Raw genomic sequence first — 10,320 nt, 5'->3', positions numbered from 1 at the left:
GATAACAGTTACACTTTTCTGAATGTTTACTATGATAGCTGCTTAACCTTCAAAGGGAAGATAAATGCAATTCCCACTTTGTAGGTAAAACAGTAGTGGTTCAGAGAGGTTGACTAACTTGCTCAAGATCGCATATTGATATTGTTAAGTGCCACAAGTTTATTCTGATTTATAGCAGCCCAATGTACAACAGAACGCAGTCATGCACCATAGAACAAATGCTATGTTCAAGTTCATTATTGCAACCACCGTGCCAATCCATGTCATGACCCTCTACTTTACTAAGCATGATGGTCCTCTCCAGGAACAGGTCTCTCCTAGTAATATGTCCAAAGTATGTGAGATAAAGTCTTATAACCCTAGATTCCAAGGAAAATCCTGGATGTACTTCTAACAGAGACTTGTTCATTCTTCAGGCAGTCCATGTTATTTAATAGTTTTTGCCAACATCAGCATTTAAATGCATTAATTCTTTTTTGGTTTTACTTATTCACTGTCCAACTTTCAACTGCATATGAAGTGGCCATGGCTTGGGTCATGTGCACCTTAGTCTTCAAAAGTGACATATTTGCCTTTTAACATTTTTAAGGGTTATTTTGCAGTAGATTTGCAATACATCCTTTGATTTCTTGACAACTGATTTCATGGCATTTTGAGAATCCAAGTAAAATTAAATCCTTTACAACATCAAAATTTTGTCTGTTAACATGATGTTCCTTATTGGTCTAGTTATGAGAGTTTTTGCATTTTTTATGTTGGAATGTAATCCCGACTGAAGGCTGTAGTCTTTGGTCTTCGACAGTAAGTGCTTCAACTCCTCTTCACTTTCAGTAAGCAAGGTTGTGTTACCAGCATATCACAAGTCTCCCTCCAATTGTAATGCTCATTCTTCTTCATATAGACCAGCTTCTCAGATTATTTGTTCAGCATACAGATTGAAAAAGTGTGGTGAAAGAATACAACCCTGATGCACACCTTTCCTGATCTTAAACCACACAGTATCCCCTTGTTCTGCTTGAATGTCTGCCTCTTGGTTTATGTACATGTTCCACATAAGCACAATTTTAAGTGTTCTGAATTTCCCATTCTTCGTAATGATACCTATTATTTGTTATGATGTCTTTGTACAATTAATAAAAAACAGGTAAACATATTTCTGATCTTCTCTGATTTCAGTCAATATCCATCTCACATTAATAATGATAACCCTTTGTTCCATGACCTCTTCTGAATCCAGCTTCAATTTGTGGTAGTTTGCTATTAGTACTGCTGCAACCATTTTGAAATTAAATTTAGTTAAATTTTACTTATGTGTGATATTAATAATGTTGTTATGATAATTTCTGCATTCTATTGGAACATATTTCTTTGGAATGGGCATAAATATAGATATCTTACAGTAAGCTAGCCAGGTAGCTATCTTCCAGAGTTGGGGGCATAGACCAATATTGTTGAAACTTCTCAATTCGTATTTTGTCCATTCATAGAAGCTTGTTTTTGCTAATGCCTTCAGTGCATCTTGGACTTCTTCCTTAATATCACTAGTTCTGGATCAAACACTGCCTCCTAAAATGGCTGAACATTGACCAATTCTTCCCCTCTTCTTTTGATACTTCATGTGAAATTCAAATTTTTGTTCATAGAATCAATATTTCAAAGCATGGCTTCAATTTGTTTCAGCTTGAGAAACGCTGAACACTCTTTTGGTTTTCTAACTCTAGATATTTACACACTTCATTATAATTTTGTCTTCTCAAGCTACCTATTAAAATCTGTTAACGCTTTTACTTTATTTCTTCAGTTTACTTTAACTACTCTACGTTCAAGAGCAAGTTTCAGAATCTCTTTTGACATCAATTTAGGTCATTTTTCTTTCCATTCTTTTTAATAACCTTCTGCTTTCTTCATATATGATGTTCTTGATGTAATCTCACAACTCATCTAGTCTTTGGTCCTTAGTTTTTGATATGTCATAAATCACCCCTAACTTAGTGGCATAAAGTAACAATCCCTTTTTCTCAAGATGATTCTGTTGATTGGCAGTTTGGGCATTAACTCCATTAAGGTCAGTTTTGTGCTGGCATGCCTGGGCTAATTCAGATATATTCAGTCAATGCCAGCACAAGAAAGGAGAATGGCTTAGGGAATCACAATTGAGATGCATGGAGCTAAAACATCTTAGTCAAGAGATTGCTGGCATATTAAGTAAGTTAGGTATTAGGATAAAATACACAAAATAACACAAATGGAGAACAAATCTGGTGAGTATGGGAGAGAGTGGCTGACAGGATATAATCCTAATAGTTATTGGAGCAATCAGTTATAAAGCACATACGATGTACCAGGTAGCTCATAATGACCTTTTTGTATTATCTCATTCACACCGCTTAGCAACCCCATGGGATAGGCATTATTGTTAGCATTTTTATAATAATAAAATAGTCACAGAGTACCTAAGTGAACTCAGGCAGAGAGTTCTCGAGTTCAGAATTTGGAAGAAATGTCTGATTTAGTGATTTCAGTCTTGATGTGCCTGCTTTATAATAATGAAACCCAGGATATGATCTTGCTGGATGCTGACTAATAGAAACAAGAAGTTCTAAAGTAAAGTGAAGAAACTATGAATCTAAAGATGCTGAGGTTATAAGCACAAGTGTTGATTTTTATAAGAATAATGGTGGGGCAAAAATCCAAAAAAAAAAAAAAAAAAGCAGAGAAAGAGAGGTTTGAAGAAAAACTATGGAACTTTGGACCTTGTTTAAGGTTCCAGGTGCCAGTTTTCCATGCCCATTGAGAAGAAATCTGCCTGTGGAAGCAAAATACTGTGATTTCTGAATTGATTCAGCTGCAGCAACCGGCAGCCAGAAGTCCTCTGGCTGGAGGGTGGGGCAAGAGCCAAGCAGAGGCAGTGACCCAGAGCTAGAAGCTGTGGAGCTGTGTGTCTGGAGGAACAGGTGTGACCAAGTTTTCATCTTTCACATTTCATTTTTTGCTAATCTCTCCTCTTCACCCTGATTGTGCACTCACTGCACAGCCCAAGATGCTTTCAAGCCGGCAGGAGCACACCCCTAAAAGGGTCCAGCATTGCACCCACAGTTTTCCAACAGCACAGAGAGGAAACTCACAGGCTGCTTCTTATGATGTTTGACCCTGGAAACCAGCCCCAAAGTTTACCTAGGTGGGACCCTTTGTGTAGCAAAGGCCAGTAGACAGTGTCAATCACATTTCATTTTTGTTTTTGATTGGTGGTTTCTGTCTCTGATTTATATTATTTCTGTCTTTGGTCCTTGTGGCCTCACTCTTCTCCCAGGGGTAGGAGCTTTCTCCCCCTACCTTACCCAAGAAGAGACAGCAACTGTGCCCATAGAGCCAAGCTACAAGCATACCCTGTAATACCCCACCATCTGGGCAAGAGCCAAAACCAGCTGCTAGGCATTACATGTGAAAAGGGAAGCCTATCTCCAGATCATATCCACCAGAAGACACTGAGCAAACTTAAAAACAAAGCATTAAAATTCATATAACTGTTGAAAATGTCCAAGAAAACACAATGAAAGATCTCAGCACATGTCCAAAACCAGAAAAAAGTCACTGAGACAAATGAGCTAGAAGCAGACACAGACTTTCCAGTAGAAGAGCAGGCTCTGGGTCTGCCTGAGAAGGAATTCAGAAGAATAATATGGAAACAAATTCAAATGCTCTGAAAAGGGCTGGAGGAAAATGAGGAAGAAGTGAAGAAAGTGCTACAGGAGCAATCAAACAAGATAGATATGGCGTTGGAAACAATTCAAAACCTGTGAAAAGAAGTCCAGATGACTACTAATAAAATATCAGAAATGGACAATACACTGAAAGGGTAAAGGAGCAGAAGGGAAGAGATGGAAACCAGAACCAGTGAGCTGGAAGACAAATCTCTCAATACTGGTAAAATAGAAGAGCAAGCAGAAAAAAATGATTTAAAAAATCTGAAGAAAGTCTAAGATTCATGCTGGGTAACATGAAAAGTAATAACTTAAGAATTATTGGCATTCCATAACAGGAAGAATTACAGAAGTCCACAGAAGATATAGTTGAAGAGCTTCTGGAAGAAATTTTTCCTAACATCTTGAAGGATGAGAAGATAAACATTCAAGAACCTGGAAGAAACACAGGAAGGATAGACCCTCAAAAGAAAATCACCGAGACATATCATAATCAAGCTCTCCAAAATCAAAGACAAGGAGAGAATCTTAAAAGCAGCCAGGGAAAAGAGAAGTGTTACCTACAAAGACATAATCTGACTTCTCAGCAGAAATCATGCGGGCAAGAAGGCAATGGGGAGACATATATAAAACCCTAAAAGAAAAAAATTGCCAACCAAGAATCATCTAGCCAGCAAAATTCTCAATCAAATATGATGGAGCAATCAAAATCCTGTTATTCCAGGATAAACAGAAGCTAAGCGATTTTGTTAAAGCCAATCCAGTTCTTCAAAATATCCTAAAGGGAGTTCTTTGGGATGAAAACCAGCAAGATAGACAACAACCAGAGATTGACAGACGTGGAAACACCACCTAGAACTTGGTTGATGGATAGCAGAGTTCAGAACAGAACAAAAATTACAGCAATGAATTCAGAGGACCTCTGAGGCTAACCAAAGATTAAAATATTATCAATGTCAAAGAAGGGAAAAATATAGGAACAGAGATCCAGGTGGTGAGGAGGTTGAGTAGATGGCAGGATACAATAGACTGTTTTAAACGCAGGGAAAACTTAACAGACTATAGGATTACCCCCCAAAAAATTAATATATCACAACTTACCATGAAAAAGAAGATCCAAACAGAATAAGTAAACATTAAAACAAAGAAGAAACTGACAAGAAATAGCACAAAAAAAAATTGAATGCAGGACAAGAAGGCATGCAGAACAAAGGAAAACCAGCACCACAAAAAATTAACATAATGACAGCAGTTAATCCATACTTATCAATAATTACACTGAATGTCAATGGATTAAATGCACCAGTGAAGAGACAGAGAGTGGCTGAATGGATAAGCACACAAGACCCTTCAATATGCTGCTTGTAAGAGACACACCTTACACACAAAGACAAAAACAGACTAAAAATTAAAGAATGGAAAAAAATATACCAAGCTAACTGCAACAATAAACAAGCAGGAGTGGCAATACTAATCTCTGATAAAATAAACTTTAAGGCAAAAACCACCATAAGAGATAAAGAAGGACACTATCTCATGATTACAGGGTCAATTGAGCAAGATGACATAACCATAATTAACATCTATGCTTCAAATGAAAGAGCACCAAGTTATATAAAGCAAACCTTACTAGAATTGAAGAAGGAAATAGATAAATCTACAATTATAGTGGAATATTTTAATACACCACTTTCTAAAAGGGCTAGAACAACCAGAAAGAAATTCAACAAAGCTACAGAGGAATCTCTGTATCAAAGAACAATCAACCAAATTGACCTCATAGATGTGTACAGAGCATTCAACCCAACAACAACACAATATACATTCTTCTCCAATACATATGGAACATTCTCCTGAATTTACTGTGTGTCCACTCACAAAGCAAGTCTCCATAAATTTACAAACATGAAAACGACAAAGCATCTTTTCAGACCACAATGCCATTAAATTAGAAATCAACAATAAGAAGATCAAGGAAATAAAGTTTAATATATGGAAACAGAATAACACCCTGTTGAAGAGCGACTAGCTAATGGAAGAAATTAAACGTGAATTCAGAAAGTTCCTAGAAACAAGCGAGAATGAAAACACAACATACCAAAATCTTTGGGACATGGCATTGACATGGTATTGAAAGGACAATTTATTGTGATAAACACACACATCCAAAAAGAAGAAATAATCAAAAGTAACACATTAACACAGCATCTCCAACAATTAGAAACAGATGGAGGGAACCTACAGTCACCAAAAGAAAAGAAATAATAAAGATCAGAGCAGAAATAAATGAGATAGAAAACAGGAAAACTATAGAAAGCATCAACAGGATAAGAAGCGGGTTCTTTGAAAGGATTAATAAAATTGACAAACCTAACAAAACAAAAGAGGGAGAAGACACAAATAATACACATTAGAAACCACATTGACCATGTCACAACGGTACCAAAGGAAACCAAAAGAATAATAATAGAATACTATGAAGAGTTGTACTCCAACAAATTTGAAAACTTTGAACAGATGGATACATTTTTAGAAAAACACCACCTACCTAAACTCACACACAGTGAAGTAGAAGACTTGAACAGATCCATAAAAATAGAAGAAATTGATTGGGTCATAAAAAAACTCCGAATCAAAAGAAGTCCAGGTCCAGATGGCTTCACTGGTGAGTTCTACCAGACATTCAGGGAAGAACTGTCAACAATTCTACTCAAATTATTTCAGAATATTGAGGAGGATGGAAAACTTCCTAATATATTTTATGAAGCAAGCATAACCCTCATACCAAGACCAGGGAAAGACATCACTAAGAAAGAAAACTACAGACCAATATCTCTCATGAACATAGATGCAAAAATTCTCAACAAAATCCTAGCCAACAGAATCCAGCAGCACATAAAAAATAATACATCATGACCAAGTGGGATTCATATCAGGGATGTGAGGATGGTTCAACATTAGAAAAACAATCAATGTAATCCACCATATAAACAAGAAACAAGAAAAAAAACAACACATGATCATATCGATTGAGGCAGAAAAGGCATTAGACAAAATCCAACATCCATTCCTGATAAAAGCACTCAATAAAGAAGGAATTGAAAGGAAATTCTTCAACATAATCATGAGTATATATACAAAACCAACAACCTATATCACTCTCACTGGAGAGAAACTGAAAGCCTTCCCTTTGCAAATGGGAACCAGAAAAGGATGCCCTTTGTCACCACTCCTATTCAATATTGTGCTCAAAGTCTTAGCCAGAGCTATACAACAAGATAAAGAAATCAAGGGCATCAGAATTGGCACAGAGGAAGTAAAACTCTCTCTAATTGCAGATGATGTGATCCTATATATAGAAAATCCCAAAGACTCAGTAAAAAAGCTACTAGACCTCATTGAAGGATTCAGCAAAGTGGCAGAGTATAAGATCAGCATCCAAAAATCAGTTGGATTTCTCAATACCAATAACGACAGTGCTGAAAAGGACATTTGGAAAACAATACCATTTACAATAGCCACCCAAAGGATGAAATATCTAGGAATAAATGTAACCAGAGAAACAAAAGACCTACACAAAGAAAACTACAGAACACTACCACAAAAAAACAAAAGAAACCTACAAAAATGGAAGAATATACCATGTTCCTGGATAAGAAGACTTAACATTGTGAAAATGTCAATACTGCCCAAAGCAATTTACACATATAATGGAATCCCAATCCAGATTCCAGCGACATTCTTCAAAGAGATGGAAAAAACAATTACAAATTTATATGGAAAGGAAAGAAATCAAGGATAAGCAAAGCACTGCTTAAGAAGAAGAATAGGGTGGGAAGCCTCTCGTTCCCTGATTTCAAAATTTACTACATGGGGACAGTGGTCAATATATCCTGGTACTGGTATAATAAAAGATACCCTAATCAATGGAACAGACTTGAGAAGCCAGAAATTAACCCATCCACATACAGCCAACTGATTTTTAACAAATTATCTAAGTATTGCATGGGGAGGAGATGGTCTCTTCAACAGATGGTGCTGGCAGAGTTGGAAAGCTATTTGCAAAAGACTGAAACAAAACCTTTACCTCATGCCTTATACAAAAATCAACTCAGCATGTGAATCCCAGAATTACAAAGATTATCAATGAAAAAATAGGGAAAAATGTGAGAGCTCTAATATGGGGCATACACAGACTACCAAACATTTTGAAACTTACATAAAGAAAAATAGACAAAATAGATCAATGGGACATACTAAAAATGAAAAACTTATGTGCATCAAAATACTTCATCAAAAGAGTAAAAAGAGAGCCCACAGAATGGGAAAAAATCTTTTGCAATGACACATCAGATAAGGGACTAATTTCCAAAATATATAGGAACCTACAACACCTCTACAAGAAAAAGACAAATAACCCAATTAAAAAATGGGCACAGGATATGAATAGACACTTCACCAAGGAGGAGATAAGGGCAGCCAACAAACATAAGAAATGCTCACAATCACTAGCCTTGATGCAAATCAAAACAACAATGAGATATCATCTCATACCAGCAATAACAGCAAAGATAAAAAAAGTAGAGGACAATGAGTGTTGGAGAGGATGTGGAGAGACTGGGACCTTCCTACATTGCTGGTGGGTTTCAAAATGGTCCAACCACTCTGGAAAACAATATGGCGCTTCCTCAGAAGGTTGAAAATAGAGACCTTATGATCCAGCAATTCCTATACTTGGGATTTATCCACAAGAAATACGAGCCATAAGGTGAGTAGATATACGCATGCCAATGCTCATAGCAGCACTGTTTACAATAGCAAAACGATGGAGACAGCCTAAGTGCCCATCTATGGAAGAATGGATAAACAAATTTGATACATACACACAATGGAATACTACGCTACCCTGAAAAATAACAAGGAAGCAGCAAGCCATCACATAACATGCATGAACCTTGAGGACATTATGCTGAATGAAATCAGTCAGTCATAAAGAAGAAATATGGCATAGAGTCATTATTGTAAAAGATTAAGAAAAAGCATCCACACTAAAAGAGGGATTTTTTTTTAATCTTTTATTTTTAATTTTTATTATCTTTGTTGTTGTTGTTGGTGGTTACTGGAGTGTATGAGGTAGGGTGAAGGGAGGGAGGGGTGTGTGGAGCACACGGTAGTGAATAGGTCCAGGATTGTGGAACACAGGGTATGGAATAGACACAGGATAGTTTGATGCTGGAGGTGAGGGAGAAGGGACTCCTGTGGTTCAGAAGGGAATGATTGCTATCAGGTCTGACAGTGAGTGTTGGAAAGGTAAATGTAAATGTTTGGTAACAAAAGGAGGGGAAACGGCTGATTTTGTAGTCCAGGAGTGGAGATCCCTGGAACCATCAAGGGAGAAAAGCGAAGTAGGAGACCATGCCCAGAGAGGCAGTGACACTAGGGATGGAGGCAGAGGCAATGATGTGAACAGAATGAACGGCTGGAGACTCTGAACTCAGGGAGGGAGAAGAATTGTGTGCTGGCGGTTGGGGGCAGGTGTGTGGGGTGTACCGTTTGGGTGTTTGAAGATACATGCAGGAGATTGTGATCATTACAATGAAACAAAGTACAATAGGATGAATGTAAAGATAATGTTCACCCATGTAAATTAACACATAATTTACAATAAATATTTTAAAAAAGAAAAAGTATAATGGTGGGACTCCTCTTCAGTATTGTGCTGGAAGTGTTAACAAAAGCTATATGGTGAGAAAGGGAAATTAAAGGCATCCAAGGAGCTCTGGTAGCGTAGTGGTTACGAATCGGGCTGCGAACCTTAAGGTCAGCGGTTCGAAACTACCAGCAGCTCCGCGGGAGAAAGATGAGGCTTTCTACTCCCGTAAGGATTTACACCCTCGGAAACCCTGTACAGGGTCGCTATGGGTCAGAACCGACTCGACGGCACTTAACAACAACAACAACAAGTTGGCAAAGACAGCAGCAGCAGCAGCAAGTTGGCAAAAAAGATGTAAAATGTTCTCTATTTGCTGAAAGTATGGTTGTATACACTGAAAATTGTAAAGACTTGATAAGAAAATGTTGGAATTTATTGAAAGATTCAACAAAATGGCAGAGTACAAAGTCAGCATACAGAAACTAGACAGATATAAACAGGACTCTGAAAAGGAAAGCAGGTAAACACTACCATTTATAATAATCATCCGAAAGATGAAATATTTGAGACTAAATCTAACCAGAGAAGCAAAAGACCTATACAAAAAATTTACAAAACTCTACTACAAGAAACCAAAAGAGACTTATGAAAATGGAAGAAAATAGCATGCTCATGATTAGGAAGACTTAACATTGTGAAGATTCCAAAACTACCCAAAGTAATCTATAGATATAATGCAATCCCAATACAGGTTCCAACATCACTCTTCAAAGAGACCAGTTTTTCAACTAATCACTGATTTTATATGAAAAGGAAAGAGACCTTGAATAAGAAAGCATTACTTAAGAAGAACAAAGTTGGAGGCCTCTCACTTCCTGATCTCAAAAGCTATACACAATCATTTTGGTCAAAACAGCTTGGTACTAGTACATGAAAGATACGTGGATCAATGGAACAGAATTGAGC

This window comes from Chrysochloris asiatica, unplaced genomic scaffold, assembly GCF_000296735.1.
Source record: "Chrysochloris asiatica unplaced genomic scaffold, ChrAsi1.0 scaffold00122, whole genome shotgun sequence".
Classification (NCBI taxonomy): Eukaryota; Metazoa; Chordata; class Mammalia; order Afrosoricida; family Chrysochloridae; genus Chrysochloris; species Chrysochloris asiatica.
Note: the sequence above shows the minus strand (reverse complement) of the source record.